The 21,890-nt window shown below is 27.8% G+C and overlaps 1 protein-coding gene across 6 annotated transcripts in view; it reads right to left on the bottom strand.

Moving 5' to 3' along the window:
- Nucleotides 1–21,890, bottom strand: part of LOC107450046 (octopamine receptor beta-2R) — a 163,291-nt gene that overhangs the window by 45,808 nt on the left and 95,593 nt on the right. For 4 of the 6 annotated variants that reach the window (XM_043042874.2, XM_071177562.1, XM_043042876.2 and 1 more), the window contains one exon: nt 21,305–21,440. The exons of the other annotated variants lie outside the window; for them this stretch is intronic. The gene's annotated coding sequence lies outside the window, so the exon portion shown is untranslated. Of the gene's footprint in view, nt 1–21,304; nt 21,441–21,890 lie in introns of those variants that run through there. 6 annotated transcript variants of the gene reach the window in all.

The raw sequence follows: 21,890 nt of genomic DNA on the forward strand, positions 1-21,890 counted from the left end.
ATCTTAAAATATCTTTATTTCATTAAAAAAATTAGGTCACTAATGGTGCCCAGATAAAACTACATTTTACACCAAGTTATATCCCTTAGGAAAATTTGCCATACGTTTGCCATAAAAAATGCCATAGGATATTCCTATGGAGTTTTGCCTATGGTAAAATTTTGACAATCAATCAAAAGTGTATGGCAAAATTTTGCCATAGGCAAAACCCAATAGGAATATCCTATGGTATTTTTTTATATGGCACATATTTGCCATACATGTATGGCTATATTTTGCCATACGTATATGGCAAAAGTGTATGGCAAAGTTTTACCATAGGCAAAACTCCATAGGAATATCCTATGGCATTTTTTATGGCAGACCTATGGCAAATTTTCCTAAGGGAAATCACACATTATTCATTCATAAATAAACGAATAAAGAGACATGAGACATGGAAGCCATTTTTCACACACGAAACCTGATAATATGCAATAGTCTTTGAGAAGATGACCATAATTGCAATCTTAAAAAATAAAATCTTTGTTTTATTAATAAAAAAATCACTCCGCTAATGATACGCATTTAAAACTACATTTTGCACTAGTTTATAAAATGAAATGCTCGGTTCTTAAGCGACGAAAAATTAAACCAGTCTTTTTAAGTCAATATTTTAATTCACACATTACCCTTTCATACACAAGTTAATCAAGTGACATGAGACCGGAAAGCCATTTTTCGTACCTAATTCGCAATATTATGCCGCTGTTGTTTTCCCCTAACAAACTTGTGGCTGTGTGAAGGTATAGGGTTACGTTAAAGGGTGGATGAAACTTCTTTTAATCGTTCTTAATGTAATTACGAAGGATAAAGGAAGCCTGAAAGTGAAAAGTCTAAAGGGACATTGTAAAGGTGCAGAGGGAAATGGGGAAAAGACGAAGCCCTGTCAGTTCTTCGAAGTTAGTTCCTCAGTTCAAAAATCGATTATTAAAGCCTTGTGTCCCCGCTGTGCGAATGACAGTTCTCGTTATGTGATCTGTGCCTGTAGGGCTGGATTTTAAATTAATACTGAAAGATAATAAGTGGTGGAGCTGTTTGGATCGATTCTGATTAAAGAAAAATATAAAACCTGAAAGCACTAAAAGCTTGTTGTTTAATGTTTATGCATAATTAGATGTATTTAGAAACAATTTTGTAAAAATTAATCTTTTGCGAAAAGGAAATAGCTCCAAGAGTTCGCTATTGCATGAAAATTTCAGTTTTAATATAAGCAGGAAGTCGAGTTTCAGGGTACATATTGAATTCTAAAATATTTATATGCAAAGAAAACATGAATTTTTAAATGTATGCATTCATAGATTGAAAATATATGGCGCATAGAATTTCGTTACTACGGGAATGCATATTATAATAGTGAAGGTATACAGAAGTATTACACGAATATAATTAATACACTTGAAAAAAATTCTGGTAAAATTAGTTTACTATATGGTAATGACATTTCTGAAGAATAAACAACAAAATTCTGGTAATAAATTAAAAATATATTGTATTTGTAAACCTTTCATTTGATAGTTTATCCGTTTATATATTAATGATGCACCAGAAATTCTGGTTTTTAAACCTATAGTTCTTATTAATCACATTTAGTTAAAAATACAAAACTGAAAATTGAACTTAACCAATTAAATGTTTTTTATGCCTGCTCTATGAAATAATGATAAAATTACAAAATTTTGCCACATTTACTAAACTTTATCACATATTATAATACTATATTTTATGGTTAATTTAACCAAAATAATTACAAATGCATTTCGTTAAAAATTACCTTGCAGTTTGTTGCTACCATGTTTGTTGTTTGTTGTTCGACGGAAACGCGATAAATTTAGCCATATTTCGGTAGTTTTGACCATTGCTATGCAGAAAAGATTGCAGGTTAAAATTTGACTATTTTACGTCTGTGGGAATCAGGGATATTTATGGGATTATTATCAGAATCCTACGGTTTCGATCTAGCTAGTATTTTCATTCACTTTCTCAATCCCTTTTTACGTAAAAGTTTTTAACGTAAAAACGCGATTATTACAAGATCCTAATTTAAACGTATACTGTAATGACTATGTAAAAATATTTCAATACTTAAAATAATAAAAGAAGTAATGAGTTTTATAACATGAAAAATACCAGAGTCTAAAAAAGTTCTGATATATTTTCACAAAAATTATTTTTAGCATTGAAAATTAAATCAAGGATTTTGATTACTTGAAATTATACAGAAATTCCGGCATATATAGAAAAATTTTAATGCGGCATGAAAAAGAAAATGTTCTTCGAATAAAAATAATATATTTTAAGTACACAAAGAATTTCACTGTTTTATATCACATTGGGTTGAATAAATGTTTACAAATATTTCAAACAAATATTTGCAATGAGAAAAGTATTTTTGTATTTTGGCTATTTTTCTTTTTCACAAATATTCAATTTTCAATCAACTTATTAATTGTTTTTTGATGAAAATATCGAGAAAATTTTACTTTAATAGTTTTGAGATTAATTTTATCAAATATATGATGGAAATAAATCTCTTTTGTTAATAAAAATGTTATTGAAATTGAAATACTTTTTATAAAAAGGACCTGCTAACAGGGATTTATTTATTTATTAAGGTTCCGTAAAATCACATCCCGTTAGGCTTAAGATAAAAATAAATTAAAAAACTATTTTTTTAACTTGTTTATTTTAAAATTGCTTCCATAATAAAATGCAATAAGATTATGTCTATATATTGCAATTTGAACTTTAGTACATTTCAGCTTTTGTTTTTATTACAGATTGATTTTTTATAAACTTGTTTTATCATTTTCTAATGAGATAATATCGTAAATCGTTATCTGGACAGTTTCAATTTGTTATCTAATTTTAAATTAATAAGAAAAAAAAATTAGATTCCTACCACACTAAAAAATTTTCATAAAAGAATACAGAAAAGGGAAAGACCGCGTCGAAAATGTTTTCCTTCCGAAATTAGTTCCTTATGCTTATTTTATTAAAATTTGAAACTTTGTTTATTAGTGAGACATGAAATGCATCGATGTAAGATTTTTGTTAACAATCGTATTTTTATAATAATTTAATCACTTATTAAAACAATACATTATAACCCTTTTGTTGTTAAGAAATATCAATAACGAATTGTTTTTCTTTTTAAAGTTAAGTATAAATAATTAGGTCTAGAAAAATTCAATCTTTCACTTGAAATTTCATTTGGAATGTTTATAAAGAAATTAAGGAAGTTGAAATTTATTTAGAAGAAGGCAAGCGATTATTTACGTATACTCTAGATTTTAACTGTTTTACTGCAATGAGGAAAAAGCATGGCAAAAACTACCAGAATATGGTAAAATTATTTATATTTCTGGATCTATAGGAGCACCAAAAAGCGAGGTAGTGTTTACCGAATGCTTTATTAACAATTTTTGTTGAATTAACTGTATAATATATTTTCTTAAACTTGACAAAATTAGTAATTATTGCAAAAATTTGGTAATTTTATCATGCAAGACTTAAAAACCATTTATTCTGAAGAAAATACTTTTCAGATTTGTATTTTTATTAAATATATTATAATAACAGCTATAATTTTGAAAATCAGACTTTTTGGTAAACTGTTAACTTCTTTTAAAATAAAAACTTCCTTTAAAATAAAATTCTAAACACTTCTATTTGTTACATAAAGCATATAATTAAAAACGTATGAGACCATTCATACATATGAGACTATACAATTTATGAGATTAGGAGCGTTCATAAAATGGTGTCACAAAGTTTATTAAACATTTTTGAACCCTAAACCTCTTGTCAAAAATTGTCACACTTGACTAAGTCCTTACTTCCTTGTCACAATTCTCGATAAACATATTCTTGTAGTTTAGAAACAAAACACGTGTGATATAGTATATTTAAAATTTTATTTTTCGATTTAATAACAATTCATTAGCAATTGTGAGCATAACAATAAAGATGAGTAATTTTGATAAAATAAATGAAAAAAAAACAAACAAATCAATTAAAGGTATTTAATCGGCTTATTTTAATTTTTTTAAAATCATATAGCGGTTGTTACACTTACTATTATTCCCTCAATCCCATCGTATTTCATTAATGAAAGGGATCTTTCATCTTTTCATCAAAGGGCCAACAACTTTCTTATTAACCTAAATGACACTTACATATAACGGAGGGACCCACAATAAAAAGTGGATACTCAAATATCACGAAACTTTCTTTATTTTTGATGAAACCGTTTATTGGTATATATGGTCCTAGTAAACATTTCGTCAAGGAGAGCAAAATAACCATCGTCATTTCTTCGAGAAAATGGAATTTGTTAAAATTAGAGAACTTTTTCGTCATCCTATGTTTTTGCGGGAAAAAAAGAATATTGAAGCACCTTTTGTATCTAGTTTTTATAATAATCACTTTATCGTGGGCACCATACAGGTGGATAATTATCTCTTCAACAACACAAAAAAGAGAGATAGAACAGGGAGATAAACTACATTCATACCCGAAGCTGGATTCGAACTGGGGATCCTCCTGGTCCGAGGCCAGCTACTTGATCACCATATAGGCCGCTTGACTTATTTCATCCTTTTATTTTCGATCGTCTAAACTTCTGATATCGCTATTCAAGATAAAAATTTCTCTCAATGCTTTACAATGAGGCTTCAAGTTGAGAATATAATTTTGCCATGTATTTGAGAGTTCACGTTTCGTCAGAAATCACACGATTTCGTGAAGAAATGATTTTCTAAATTGACGAAAAACTGCTCAAGGATTGTTGATTCATCAAAAGTGAGAGTTTTATTTCTGAGAGTGGCAGTTGCATAAAATAAGCTTTAAAAGTTAAATTGTACAAAAATTTAAAAAAAAAATCATTGTGTATTTCACAACGGATATATCACATTACTCAACCTCATTCTAAAGGAATTTAAGTTGCGGTATTTGTTTAAATAAGGGATTAATTCTCTCACTTCATGCTGAAATGATACTTCAGCTGTCGAAAGGAAATCTGGATATCACAAAACAACATTATCACCTCAAAATCTGATAAGGAGACACTGAATAAGTGTAATCTGTCTTGACACCTTGGGAGTAAGATTGCGCTATCATCACTTCAAACTTGACATTTTCGTGTGGGCAGCTGTCATCACGCCCGCTAACCTGTTCAAGAGATAAATTTCTCACTCCCCTCCTCTAATATCTTAGACACATCTTAAAGTCCACTGCTTATCGCCTCCTTGTAATAGGTATCACTAGTAGTTTTGGTATATGCTATAGTAGTTTTGGTAGTATGATAATTGTTTGTTTTTGGAAATTTATAAAAAAAAAATTAAAATGGTGATAATTCTCAAGATAAATGGAAAAAATCTTTTTTATCGAAAGAAAGATTACATAATTGAAATTCTGGTATTATAATAAAATAAAATTCATTCAGACAAAAACTAAATTCGTTCAGGACGTTTTAAGAAATCGGAAATAATCATAAAGAACGGTAAAAAAATAACAGAAATAGCAGAGAATAAAATATATCGCTAAAATTGCTTATAATAAGTATTATTGGATTAATTTTATTAAACAAATATGAAAATTAATGTAACGTGAAAAATTTTAAACATTTTTGAAGAATATTATTTTTAAATAATTTATTTTACATTTATACAAAAATTTAGATACTATTAAAATTCCGTAAAAAATATTACACCTCATTGGAATATTTTTACAGGATTTATGTTATGTCATCATTATTAAGATCAAATTGGACTACGATGTTCTATGAAACTGCATTAAACTTGAAATAACTACAGTTTTTTTAACGTTAAAACGAATGCATTAATAAATTACGAACTTATTAGTATTATTTAAATTATATTGTAATTATAAACAATTAAAGATACCTTAATGCTTAAGATTTTTCTTTTAAAAAAAGTTTCTTCCATTTAAGAATTCCATTAATTAACTTATTTCCTCTTCTTTTTTATTTGATTTCGTGATTTTTTCTTTCGTAAAGAAACTTGCAACCTTTTGATTCTGAAGAATCAAGCGTTCCAGAAAACAAAAATAAAAAGCTATAAACTCTTAATCAGCTCCCACGATTATATCCTGAAAAAGGACAGCTTTCTAATATTGCATCAATGTAGTTAAAGAAAAATACATTAATATAATAGTGTGCGGAGCACTCAAAAACATTGAAACGAAAAAAAGAGCACATTAGACAAAAAATATATACGAAACAAAACATATCAAACAAAAAAACAGAAAAAACAGAACAAAACACAAAACGAAATTTAGAAAGAGAGTAGCGAATTCAAATGAACTTGCTCGTACCGGAATCTTTCAAGTATGATTTAAAATATTTTCGTAATAAGACTGCCAGATTATAAAATATCAGAAACTAAGCGTGGAAAGAGTTCGAAGCTTAAATAAGGGAATATATTTCGGCACGTTCTTACTGCTGCACTGAAGCTCGTTTGATTTGTTAGTTATCTTGGATTGGCCCAAAAATGTATGTGCGCAAAGTAATAATATTATATAGGACAATTTAAAATTTATAATCAATATGGTTGATATTTACAGTTTTAATGCTTTTATAGAATTAAAATTTATTTAAAAAAAAGAGGAGAGAAATATGATTTAACCGTTTTGGACAGATTTTTAGCCACGGATTCGCCCTAATTGGATTTGCACATGGTAAAAATATAAATTGACAAAGAATACAATAGTTGGGTGTCCATTGTTTTTTTAATCAAATTTTGAAAGATGTTGTCTATTTGCTTTTCGGAAAAATAAACATTACTACTGTATAATCCTTTTTGCATATAATCGTGTGAGTTGATGAAGAGATAATATCTTTTCATTGTTTTTTCCTAAAATATGAATTAAAAAAGTTATTAAAAATTTTTAATCAAAAAATTTAAAGAAATATTTTAATTGAAAAATTAATTAAAATGTAAAAAAAATTTTAAAAATATTTAAAAAAATTTTTTTTTCTCCTTTCATTAATCTTTATTATTTTCCATTTTTTCTCTATATTAACATATTTTATAAGTTTTAAATACTTGCAGATTGTGTGCAGCAAATAAAACTTATTAATTTTCTTCGATTTTCTCTTTTTCCTTTTTATCGTTTTTGCCTTTATTGTGCTATATATTTAATTTCAATTTTGTTTTGAGTGTTCTTCTCATTAATGTATTGAACTATATTTCGTTGGCTATATTGATACAATATTATTAAAGCACTCCTTTTTGCAGACATAATTAATAATAAATAATTTGCTTGAAATATTTTTTTATAATTTGTTATAACATTAACATAACATTTTAATTTAATTTGTTTTACATATTTTATTTTAATAATTTTTTTCTTCTCTTTTTGTTAATCTTTTTCATTTTCCATGTTTTTAACTTCCATGTTTTTAGACAAAATATGTTTCATTAAGTTATGTATGAAAGGAAATCTTTGATGTTATTTCTTCAAAAAAATTTTTGAGAGACTTTATTTCCATTAGTTTTTAAAATTATGGAAATAATAATAAATATATTGCAGATGATTACTTACTTTTTAGAAATTATATCTGATGTTTAATAAGGAAAAGCAGCATTTTGAACAAATTGAAAAAATGGGAAGGATGTAATGTTGAATAAAAAAAAGAGTATACATATTGAAAATGAAAGTCAAATATTTAGAAATGTCCATGTTATTTCAATTTAAACTATTGAGATATTTGATGCTTATCTTAACTTGTTTACTCGTGGATATAAAATATTTTAAGATTACTCTTACGTTTCTTCAGGAAAATCAATTCTATGACATTTTTGCAGAGATAAAAATAATTAAAACTTTTTATCATTCTATACTTTTTTTAAACGGAAGGTTTAACTCGAAAATAACAATAAATAAAATGTATGAAATAGATGTTACATTTAAAGTCAAATAAATAGGTGTATTTTGTTTACTACTTGTCAAAAAATGTTTTGAAAGGAAAAATATGCCTTTAAAAATATCTTTTTCAGATTATGCTTTCGATAATAAAATATAATACATTAATAAAATAATAAAATATAACTAATTTTAATTTATATATATATATATATATATATATACACTTTTCTGTTCAGATACTTTTTTACATATGAAGACTACATGTGATATTGCTTATATCCAATTTAATATGTCAAGTTTTTTTGATAGATTTGTTTTCAAGACATACGTTTTCAGATCTTATAAATATTTAAAAAGAGAATTAAATTCACATATGCTTACGAATCTTACGTCTGTAACAGTTACTAAGAAATAAAATGACTTCGCTTTTTGTCGATTAAAGTGCAAGAGACTGCAGTTTTGCATTTTAAGCTTTTTAATTTAGTTTTCTCAAGATTAATTTTAAAATGTTAAGTATAATATGTTTTGGTAACGTAATTCTATAGACTAAAACATTATTAACAAGTATAATTAAAAACATATATTCAAACTCATTTATAAAGGATATTTTAAAGCAAACAAACCTGTTAATGATAAAATTAGATATGTTCAGAATTGTAATTTTTTCTTCAAAGGATTTAAATTTGTTGAGTTAAAATGTAAAATATAGATTGCATAGTAAGCTATACTTAATATTAATATTTCTTTTATATGCACTGTAAAAAAATTGTGAACCAAATTACGATATAATGTAGCGGCTATTAGGGGCATGATCCGCAAATTCCTTTTTTACCATAAAATATTATATGACAATTTTTACAATAGTATTTATTTAATTTGAAAAAATCAGTGATTTTACGATAATAAATACTGTAAAAATTTTCAGTAACATATTTTTTATTCTGTAACCTGAATGGATATTACATTAAAAAGTAGTGACTTGAGTGCCGCTACTTTTTACCGGAATTTCATCCTGAATTTCTTACCGTGCAGACATTCTAATTAAATAAAGATATTTATTACAAAAAATTATAAAAATTATTTGAATCTGCTTATTTTTTCAATTCTCATTTAATTTTTCAGGAAATAGTTTTGTATTTTAAATGTTTTTGTAAAATTTAATTCCGTTGTTAATAATAAATATATATTTTTAAGAAAGTTATATTATGAGTTATTAAGAAAAACGTAAAATTCTTTTTTCAGAATAAATAATACATATAAACAAGTGCATGTTTTTGCCACCCAAAAAGTTGAAAACAATCTCATTCTCCCGGAACTTCTTCCCGAGCTGAAGAAAGCTAAATAAACTCGACATAAGTACAGCATAAGCCTCATCAAAAACTCTCTGTAGTGTTTAAGAGATCGTTGTAAGGAATCTGCAGATTTCGCCAATCGATTCATACTCAATACAATGATAAGGTCATCATTTGGAACAACGTTACTTGCCTCCAGGACAAAGTTCCCGTCGAATATCGACGAACGGGACACGGTGTAAGCCATGGTCGAATATACCTAACATGTAATAAGTCTGTGTCACGCCAAGTCTGTGGGGGTGGGGCCCAATGCAGTGCAAAGGGCAATCGATACAGTCAGGCTCCTGAAGGTATCGATTATTTAGCTCAGCCCAAGGAGGTGGGTGGGTTTGTTAAGCTATGGCGTCTCTGTTTCCCTTTTGGGGTGGGTCCTCAGGCCTCTTCTTAAACAGAAGCAAACGCTCCACGAGGCATTACTTGCATGTTGATAAGATTTAATGAATAAGGTGGGATGTTTGAAGTTATTCAAGAATATGTGTTGAGAAATTATTATCCAAACTATGATTCTACTCGTAGAATTCGAATCATGTCAAACTTAGCCCCTGTAATTTAAGTCATTCTTATAAAGAATCAATAAATGCATAATTATTCAAAAAAAAAAATTTAAAAACAAAAAGCATACCAGGAATTACATTGTTGTAAATTGTTGATAATCTTGGTTAACTGATGTTCATTTAATCTGGTTAGTGTAATTACTAAATAATGGTTAAATTGTGGTTTAAATGTTTTTCGTGTTAATGACACTACCACTGCTTGTAGGAATAAAAGTTTATATATTTTTAATAAAGGACAGAGTTTTGATAATTTTATAAAGCAAATAAGCACATGTATCGGGTTGGAGGGAATGTTCTGTCGTATTTTAAAGAAAATATTTGAATTCATTTATAAAAATATGCGTTTAATATTAATCAATTTTATATGCTTCGTTATTTGTCACAACCTGTTGCCATCTTTCACGTAACCTGTGAATTCCTGTTTTGTAGAAGTTCTCGTCCTTAGAATTGAAATAGTCAGCAACTGCCTTAGAAACACTTACAAAAGACTTGAATTTTTTACCCGTTAGATAATTTTGCAGAGATCTGAACAGATAACAATCTGATGGTGCAATGTCAGGTGTGTACGGTGGGGGACTAAGGATTTCCCATCCTAACGCATTCAGTTTTTGAAGTGTCACCATTACAGTATGCGGGTGAGCATTATCGTGGTGGAACACTATTCCTTTTCTAGACGCTAATGTTGGCCTTTTTTCTTTGATAGCTGCTTTTATTTTATCTAGCTGATTGCAGTACAGAACCGCGTTGATGGTTTTCCCCCGTTTCTGCAACTCGTAGTACACTGGACCTTTCCTGTCCCACCACAAACAAAGCAGTACTTTTCGCTGATGGATACTTGGTTTTGGAACTGTTGCTGACGATGTTCCTGGTTTGCAGTAGGATTTTTTTCTCTTAATATTCTCGTAAAGATTCCACTTTTCATCTCCAGCAACCAGCCTGTCCAAAAACGGCTCCACATTGTCTCTAATCAGATGTGATGAACACATTCTTTCACGATCAGATAAATTCTTTTCCGTTATTTCATGTGGAACCCAAACACTTTGCTTTAACACAAACCCAAGAGATTTAATGTGATCTCCAACAGTTGTATGATGAATGCCAAACTCTTCTGCAATTTGTCGACTTGTTAAATGTGGATTATTTTCCAACATGGAATGCAAAACATCCCTATTGATTGACGACAGAACTTTCCCTCCAACCCAATAGTTAACTTAAGTATGTTATTTCTGTAAGTTGACAAAAGTAATGACTTTCAAAAATATGTATTATTTTGAATACAAATAGACAAATGGAAATTTTCAAATGGATCGTTTTGAATAGATTTTTGTTTCAATAGTTTTTTCTTTTAATTGAAATTAATTTTAAATAGCTTTGTGCAACATAAAAATTTGCATTTTTTTTTTACTTAAAAATACATTGAAATTAAATTTTAACGTTATTTTTGTGCAATATAAATTCAGAGTAAGCGTATAATTTAAATGTGGGAAAATCAATTCATGCAATATTAAACTGATTTTTAAATTGCATTTTAATTGTTTTATCTTTCATTTCCTAACATAAATATTATTGTCATCACGTAACAAATTCTTTTTTGAATGTATTTTTCATTACTCTGTACAAAAAGTTAATACAAGATAAATCTTGCTATATCGTTTCAGTTACAAACTAAAAAAAAAAAAAGAAAAAAAAAAGAAAAAAGAAAGAAAAAGAAAAAAAAACTACTAGATAACTTAATAAAAAAGGCTTGCATTACTTTTTACAGCGATTTAATATTTAGAAAATAGTATAGTAATAGTATCAAAATTAATACATCAATGAATAAAATTAATTGAAAAAATCACTAGTTTTAATGAAAATATATTCAAATCGTTGCAACAATTTATTCATTAATTACTTTAAAGTTTTTAAAAAAATATCATATGTTTCTAATTCCACTTGCCAAGATCAACAAGGTGCTCGGTGAAACCAAGCGAATTTATGGCAGAGTGTGCGTTTTATTTTTTCAGTGGTGCCATCTATGGTCACGAATACAACTTTAGCCGCACACACGTCACAGCCTGTTTAGAGGGTGGACCCCAACCAGTGAACTATCAATCTCCAATTCAGTACCCCCAGAGGTATTGATTTGTTCTGGGAACATGGTGAACTTTGTGACCTGACAGATTTAACGTGTACCAGTCAACATTTACTAAGCGGGGAGTTTTAAACCAGTGGTGATAGAACTCCCGATCCTCTTGGATATGGCTTACTAACCAGGCTATCCCGGCGATAATAATCTAAAACTCAGTGGCGCGACAGCTCATAGAGGGCCAAGGCCTACTGTGCCCATCTCAGTTTTCTTGACCTTGGGCTCTGGGGTGCAGGAGCAGATGTTCCGGTCAGGTGGTCAGCCGAGCGCGGAACCCCCAGTGTTTAGTTCCCAAGCATGCTTGGTACTCATTCATCGACCCACTGAAGGGATGAAAGGCTGAGTCAATCTTGCCCGGTCCGAGGATCGAACCAGGGACCTGTTGCACGACAGCGCGAAGCGCTACCGCTCAGCCACCGGGCATCAATATCTAGTGCAAATATCCTGACCTTATCTTATTAATAATACGTAGATATTCGTCCGTAGAGAACAGTCATTTACTATATATTTTTTTAATTCATTTAAATTACAGAATGTAATTTTTTAATGCAACACACAACGTTGAAAATACTAACCGAATTTTATTATTTATATTCAGAAATTTCATTGCTTAATCGTAATAAAGTCACTTCGCTAATTTTTAACACAATATAAACGGTTTGCAGTTCAAATCGAAAATACTTGTAACCGCTTTGAATATTTTAGAAATCATTTGAAAGCCCTAGTGATGCAACTAATTCGCGTGGAAACACCAAACTAATAAATTATTCAAACACAGAAGACTTACAACAATAAATATTCGATATAAGCGCCGTAAGATGAAATTTTAAGCGAGAAAACACCATTTTATTCACAGATTTAGAATCGTTGAATGTTTGAGAAGAACTAAATCTATTATTAAAAATTAATATACCTTCAGTTGGTTTTTATTTGTTGTTGTAATATCTTTGTGCAAACATTGCCAGAGAAATTAATTTGTGTGTTTATAAAATAGTTTTATGTTGCGAATGAGATACGACTTATGTTATTGTTGTATTGCAATACAAACAAGAATTAAGGAAACAAAGGAAAATTCATTTACATAGTTATAATAGAAAATTAAACAATAATGCTGTAGGCTTTAAATTAATATCGTAGCACGATTAATAATTAAAACATGCTATTTGATGTCTAATTCATGAAAATATACCATTAAATAGATTCTTTACTTTTACTTATGTCGATAAAATTTAAAAAAAAAATCGTTGTTTTTGATATTTAAAAGTAATTTTAGAAACTTTTGATTTTAATTAATTTCATTTTGAAACTTTTAACAATATTTTTGGAAATCTTATAGTTTATTTCACATTTAATTTTTACAATTATTTTATTAAATTATTGTTAAATTTTTGTCAGAAACACTGAAAATATCAACCCAAAAACAATATCAAATTTGAGTTTTATAATTATGATATAAGTATTATCGAGCAACGAAGACCAAGTGACTAAAGCATTGTCAAGAAAGGGCTGTCAAATCTGTGGAAGGCGATTAAAGATAAACTTCAAATTGATGGGTACCAGCTTGTCTAGGCAGTAAAGGCGGGCCAATACGTGGTCCATATTGTCACTATTGTGAAATTGGTCAAGAAATCTCAGAGCTTTAACTATTTCGTGACCGGCCCTTGTAGGGATGTTTTTAATTTGTGCTGGCATTTAGTTCGATTTAAAGTAGTTTGAGTTAAAACCAAGATATTCACAGGGGATCCTTACCAATTCATGTTGCCAAATGTTATAATATTTGTTATAGAATAAGATTTTATTAATTATATGATTTACGGTTTGATATGATATTTTTGGTTTGGTTTTATGTTATATTTTGCTTTTAAGTTTGAGCTTTACTCAAATGTGCTCTTAAAAAAAGTACATAGCTTAAGCTTTTGGAGAAATTCAAATTCAAAGTGCAAGATAAGAAAATGAATAAAGCCAATTAAAAAATACCTATAGAACTTGCTTTTTTTTCTTTAATTGCAGTAATAACTATTTTTTTTACATGACCTAACTGACGATTGATGATAAGTCATAAAATTGATTATTCACAATTATTCAAATGATTATTCATGAAAAAAACTAAATTTCCCATTTTGCGTACGATTTCAAAAGTATTACAAATTTGAGTTCCTTGTTATCTGACGCATTTAGATATCAAGACGATCAGTTTCAGTAACGTATATGTTTCGAACTATGACTATACTTTCAGAAAGCGTATTTCAAGCTATAAGCGCGTTTTTTGGGCATATTTTAAACTATATCCTTTTATTCATACGTGCATAGTAAAGAACATGTTTTAATCGCGTCTTCTGAGATAAAACTTTTTTCTTGAATATTCGTTTTCAGATAAGTCGTGAGCAATGTATTTATCCTTGATTGTTCTTAATCGAAGTAAGAATTTCTCATTTTATTGAATAAAAGACAGAGTTCAAAAAATTATATTGAATATTCTAGTTAGATATCCCATGAGTTTGAAAAATTCATGAGTGCTAAAAAATATGTTTCATTAAAAAAAAAAAAAAAAAAAGGCTTGCATTTTTAATTCCTAATATATACATATTTTTTATAGTTAAGAAACTGTAAGAAAGAGCTGTAAGAAATTTCTCGAAAGAAAATGTTAAATAGCAATTTATTTAATTGTTATTTTACCGCGTATTCAAACAAAACAACTATTCAAATTGTTAATTGTGAGAAAAACTTTTCAAGAACTACTTTTTTTTTACCTCATACGGTTAAATAACCAAAATTTTATCGCACCAACTAGACCGACCAAATGAAACCACTTAGTTGCAGAAGAGAACATATTATAACCAAGAGGGTTAATTTATTAATCTCATGATCGACAGAACTGGGGTTCGAGCTGAACGGGTACCAGAGTTGACATCACATTATTTTCCCCATTCCCTTCAATAGATGAAGAGTTTCCAGTGTCCGGCACTCCCTAATTTGTGACCCTGGGCTGCTAAAATATGATACTTTTATTCACGCCTAGATGGCAGCACCATAAAGCTGCTAAACTATCTCCAATGTCCAGTTTAATTTCGTTTTTTATGGGTTTTAAAACTCGCTAGTTTTAAATAGTTAAAAAACAGTATAGTTTTGTAATCTTGGTTTTTTTTACAATACAAACTGTAAACTGTTTCCAAGCCGCAAATGTTAAAAAATGATCTTAATCCAATTAACCGAAAACTTTACCGTTAATTGAATGGACAGAATGCTATCAGTTATTTTAGTTTATTTATATTAGTGTTATGTTTTATTTGTATCTTTAAAGCTTATTTTGATGGAGATTTGAAACTTGCCATAATAGCGGACTTTCTATAATATGTCATGCTTGTAACAGTGATCATTATCTAAAATTATCGAAGCTGGTGATTAGTTGGTTCGTGAAGTTCCATTGTTCGATTAATCAATTGATATAGATATTCCAAACGACTGACAGTTGTTTAAAAGTAGCTATTTGAAAAGAACGTAGAAATAACTTTTTAAACTATTTGACTCTTTATTTTTTAAAGTATTTTAAAATTCCCAAATTTTGTCTTTAAAATGTTTTAAATTTTTGCTCTATTTACATGAAAATATTATCTCATTCAATATTCAAATTGTGATTATCGTTTAGAAATATTTCATTTTTATAAAGTACTTATTTCTACACTGGGAAGAAAGTGAGGTCAAAGCTACCAGAATATTGTAACATTTACCGTGTTTCTCGCTCTATGGGAACACTGAAAATCTCTGTAATGTTCACAGAAGCGCCTTTGTAAAGATTTTGGTAAAATTAACAATAAAATTGGTTTTATAATACAAGATAAAATGTTTCAAACTTGGTAAAATTTGGTAATTTTATGATGGTGCATGAAGTACGGCATAAAATCATTCATTTAGTTAACCTTAAGTTTCAGTTTTGTACTTTTTGCTAAATGCTTGGTAATAAGAAATATTATTTTGAAAACCGGAATTTCCCTCTAAACTGTTACAAAATGAATTATAAAATTAGATAATGGATGGTTAAATACCGTATATTTTGGTTTTATTTTTCAAAATTATGCTTTTTTCTTACCATGCACTGTAAAAAAGGATACTCAAACTTCATGAAACTTTCTTTGTTTTTAACGAAACAGTTTTTTGGCATATGTTCCTAGCAAACATTTCGTCAAAATGGCAAAAGGGTTCATTTCTTTGGGGAAACTAATTCCAGCAAAATTATAGAAATATTTTGCATTCAATAATTCCAGTTTTCTCAAATTAAGAATTATTTTTTTAGATTTAAAATGGTGAGGTAGCTACGAGGTGTTGAGCAGATCCGCCTTATGGAGTCCTTTCAGTTTCGTTCATCTAGTTAACTATCTTCCACAATGCACTGCGTTGAGGTTCCAAGTTGAGGAAACATTTTCGTCATGCATTTGAGAGTTACAGTTGAGTCACAAATCGCGGGATTTGAGACGAAAGGATTCTCATAATTAACGAAATACAGTTCAAGGATCACTGAAACGTCAAAAATGAAAATTTTATTTTTGTGTTATTAGAGTGTACAACTTTATCAAAATTCTATTCGTGTATTTTTAAATAAAGGCCAAAATATACATGCAATAAGCATGCTAACTTTTACGCATTACAATGACATTCAAATAAAACTTTATAATAAATTCTCTTCCACTTCCAAACTAACTTCTGAAAACTGGCTTCTGTGAAGAAAAATCAATTCAGATTTCATTTCCGAAATAATATACTTTGAATTAGAAATATTTTTAGAAACCCTATTTCATCGGATATCTGTAACTGATTAGTAATATATAGTTCTTATTTCTTAACATTTAGTAAACAATACAAATCTGAAAAGTAAATTTAGCCAAATAAATGGGTTTTTTAAGCCCATGCTCTAAGGCATCAGGATAAAACTACCAAATTATACCATATTTAATAAATTTTCTCACATGTTGTTCAACCATATTTATACGAAAACTATTACCAAAGTGCTTTGGTGAAAACTAACCAAATTTCTGGTGTTCCCATGCAGCTAGAAACATGACAAATTTGACACCATATTTTATTAGTTTTGACTATATTTATTTCTCAGTGTCTGTAATTTAAAAAATAAAAGCATAAATATTAGCTTTAACTACCAGATAAAATATTGTGCAAAGAAAAAAACAAAGCAATCATAATTTGAATGAATAAAACTTACATTTGTTTTCATAAGAGAACATTGTAAATAGATAGAGTTTTATTTGTAGAAAACAAATCATGAGCAAAACGATGACATTAAAATAAAAATTTATAAAATATTCCTTTCGACTTTCATACTAACTTCTGAAAGTTGCTTTCTTTGAAAGAAGTTCAGATAGTTTCATTTAAAAAATAATATCCTTTGAATAAGTTAGAAATATTTTTGGAAATCCTATTCCATCGGATTTCCGTTACCGATTCGCAATTTAATCGTCTTTTTGAGTCACGATGTACCAATTCCTGAAAAAAGGCAAGAAAAGATACTCTAGAAGGGATTAGTTTCTATTTTTAATGAATTCAACCGAAATGGATTTCGAATCCATACGATTTCATGTCTGCTGGGTCCATTTATTGTGAATTCTTCAATCACAATAGCTTCTTTTAGCATTGCTGAATGGCTTAAATTCTTAAATGTTTGAAATCCCAGATGAATTTTTGTTATGGCACATAAAGTGATGGAGATCAGAAAATGTGCTTGAAAATCGTTTAAAAATGCAGGGTTTTGTAGTAAAATACACATAAATCTTAGCATATTTATATCTAAAATTGAATATATGAAATGTTAAATGTGACATTTGTGTTCATAGATTAATTCGATGTTTACTTAGATGAATATTTTAATAAAATAAACATATGAAATATGTAAACTACTATTAACGTATTAGGAGAATTCGTCTGATATTATGTTATATCAGCGTATATAGTATTTTTTATTCTGGCTCAACTTTTAAAATTAATTAAAAATCACTTTCACTTAAAAAAAAATCAACCTATAACTATAGGCTAAAACTGGATCATAATGTTTCAAAACAATTGCCCTATACGCCCTTTTAAAAGGAATTTCATTTGCAAAAAAATATAACGCAGTTATAAAATTGCTTTTTTTTATTCTCTTTATAGAATGAGCATATAATTCAATCTACCAAAACACTTTTGTAATATAAAGGTTTGTAATTGATTTCAGAATTATATTTAGTCTGTTGAAGTCAAAATACTGCACGGAGAAAAGTACTCTAGTGAAATTACCGTACTATGTTTTTACCAGGTAATGGAATTTTTGATAAAAAGAACAAAAGACATGCCAAGCATGCAAAATTCCTTTTGCCAAACACGCAAAATTCCTTAACAGTTTTGGAGACTTAATGAGAAGGGTACTTTTGAAACAAAAATGTAAAATACAGATTAATTTTGAGATTTTTTGCACTTAAAATTATATTTATAAAAATGGTAATAATTATAGCAGCTTGTGCAAATTTTTATTTTAATTTAACATTTGTTTGTTATTAGTTTTAACACTTTCATTGTAGATAGAAATTATAATGAACATAATTAACCTTTATAATTTTGGTAAAATATGCGGGGAGAAAAAAAAATTCTGGTCAAGTTACCATATTTTGTGGTGATGATATTTCGCCTGAAAAAAACTATAATTCTGGTAATAAGAGCCAAAAAATATGATATTTAAAACATTCATTTAGTAATTTTAACCTTTCATAATATAACTGTTTTCTGGAAAATCACGTTTTTCAAAATTATTGTTCTTTTTACCACACTTCTAGTAAAAATTTCAAAGCTTGGAAGTGAAATTAAACAGATAAATGGGTTTTATGTCATTTTCTACGATATCGTGATAAAATTACTAAATTACCACACTTATAAACTTAATCATACTTCATGAAATAGAATTGTTTTTGCTTATTTCACCAAAATTATTACTAAAGTTCTTCCGTAAAAATTACCAAGCTTTTTGCCGATCCCATAGAGCTAGAAACGCGATAAATTTTACAATATTGCAGTAATTTTAACCATAGTTTTCTTTTTGGTGAACGGTTATAATCCAATATGATCCAAAAATACAACCAAATATGATCCTAGCAAAATCAAAGTGAAATTAAGATTTAAAAGAAAAAATTAGTAAAAAATACAAAACTGAAATTGTATTTTTTACTCCATGCTCAAAGGTATCATGCTAAAACTACGAAATTTTACCACAATTACCAAATATTATCACATACTCTTAAGCTATATTTTGTTGCTAATTTTACCGAAATCATTTTACCATATAATGGTAGATCTGATTTAATTTCCGGTAGATTACCATACTCCGGTAGTTTTGATCATACTTTTTCGCTCAGTGAGTAAAATGTGATGTGATTAGAAATAATAGCTAGATAATTTTCATAAATATATAAAAATATATTTATAGGATTGGATTCCTTGAAAGATTTTTCACATTTATCTTAAAAATTTATAATAAATAATGTAAAATGTGATGTGATTATAAGTAATAGCTATGTAATTTTTATAAATATATAAAAATATATTTATAGGATTGGATTCCTTGAAAGATTTTTCACATTTATCTTATAAATTAATATTAAACAATGTAAAATGTGATGTGATTATAAATAATAGCTATGTATTTTTTATAAATATATAAAAATATATTTATAGGATTGGATTCCTTAAAAAATTTTTGGCATTTATCTTATAAATTAATATTAAATAATGTATAATGGAAAATAGTTTACATGTAACTAACTCCACAGCAAAATGTAATAAATTTTTGGGGAAAATCTAACAAAACTGTAACTTATAACAATAAAAGAAAATGATATCAAAGTTACGTTACTTAGGTAACCATTTAAAAAGAAACTCAAAGCTGAATCAGGGCTCAAAATTGTAGAATATAAAGCATTAACATAATGAAAAAGGATCAAAAACAATAAATTGTATGATTTATTTAATGCTGCATAAAAGACTCAGGAAACCTCACGAATTTTTCTTAAAATTTTCGTGAGGTTTCCACAAACTTCCTTCAATAGAGCTTCGACATTATTACAAATAACAAAGTTACTTCCTCATTTAATCAGATTTTCACATTAACACGAGTTTTCTTCCGTTTCTTCTTTGACGAGCAAACACACTATAATCCAATCAAACTAAATGAAATTGAGTCAAGATAATCTACTTTTTCGTAAAAAAACTTTTGTGTGTTTAGAAGAGTATACTATACTAGTTAAAATTTTAAATTTAATTTTACCTCAGATTCACATAAAGGCTGTTCTCCGTGAAAAAATTTGGTATGAATAACAAAAGTTAATTTTATTTTTTCATTTTTTTTTCAGTAAAATATTTTATTTATATAATTTCAAACACGTAAAGTTTTAGAAAAATATTTATTAAGATCATTTTTCCTGTTTTAGAAATGATATAAATAAATACACTTGATCTGATTTGAAGTGTAATTAAAATAACAGTTTTGATTTAAACTTTTGTACTTTAAGTATCAAACATAAATTTTATGTAAAACATAAATTTTTCTGATAATTTTTGTGACTCGTATTTTTTACTTATTAATTAATTCCTATTATTTTTAATTCTACAATGGATGTAAACCTAATCCGTAAAGTATAGTTTCTGTTTTATACCCAGATAGCAGTGTAAAGTTGATTTTAATGTCTGCAAAATCCCTTATCACAAAGTCCGACAAAGTTTATAAATGATTTGCATGCAGGTGTGAAACAACCTTAAATTTAACTACGCTAGTTTACACGCTATGTGGTTTACATAATGCTTGCATAAACAACCCTTTTATATCGAGATTGAAAATGACTTTACAAAATAATCCTAAATAAACCTTTTAAAATTGAATCAACCAAGATCGCAAATCAAGAGTAGAAAGCGTTTTGAAAGCGAGGGTAAACTTACCTTCTCAAGGTTTATTTTAGATTTCATGACCAACACTGAAATAAGGTTTATTTGCGCAGGCTTTTATATACTTTTTTTAATACTTTAAAAGTTAATGTTGGCCTAATCATGAAGTTTCAATAGAAACAATATGTTTGTGGGCAAAGCTAGAAATTAAATAACGAGCCAAAAGCAAGGTTTACAATAAAAGCTATAAAAAGAGATTGAGATATATATTGAGATCCTATTGAGATTATTAAAATCTATAACCAAGATAGATTAAATATATAGAATTAGGGTAAAAATTTAAAATTTGATTGATTTTGAAACTGTAATGAAATTTTAAAACACGCAATACATATCCGTGTCAAGCTTAAAACTGAATGAAAGTCCACAAATTTATATCCTGAATTTTTATTGACAAATTTCAATTAGGAAATGAAACAATAGTGATTTTTTTACAAATGTCATGTTGCTCACAGTACAAAATGTCCTTATATACAAATTAAGCTATTCCTTGGTATCTTTAATAAACTGAAATAGAATAAAAAATAAAGTAAACATAAAAGAACTAAAACAACACAGACAAATAAAACAAAAATTTACAAACTAGAAATGAAATCTATAAGAAAGAACAAAGGCTAAAAATGAAAGTAAAAATAGATAATTGTCAAAAATTAGCAAAATATAAAAATAAATGCTTCAATTTGTAAAAGATATACTTAAAGATAAAAATACAAAGAAAACAAGGAAAGAAAGAAAAAGAAAAAAAAAATTCTTGAATGAGAAGGAGAACGACTACCAAAAAAAGAAAAAAAAGGAAAAAAAAACAAGAAAAAAAAACAAATTTAGTTTAAAATTTCTCTTGAAAATTTAAAAAATAAATCATGAAAACAAAATAACAAAAAGATATAATCTCTCAATATGTATTAATACAATTGTAATTTAACTTTTGCTCAGGCTATATCAACACGTTATTAGAAA

This window comes from Parasteatoda tepidariorum, chromosome 2, assembly GCF_043381705.1.
Source record: "Parasteatoda tepidariorum isolate YZ-2023 chromosome 2, CAS_Ptep_4.0, whole genome shotgun sequence".
Classification (NCBI taxonomy): Eukaryota; Metazoa; Arthropoda; class Arachnida; order Araneae; family Theridiidae; genus Parasteatoda; species Parasteatoda tepidariorum.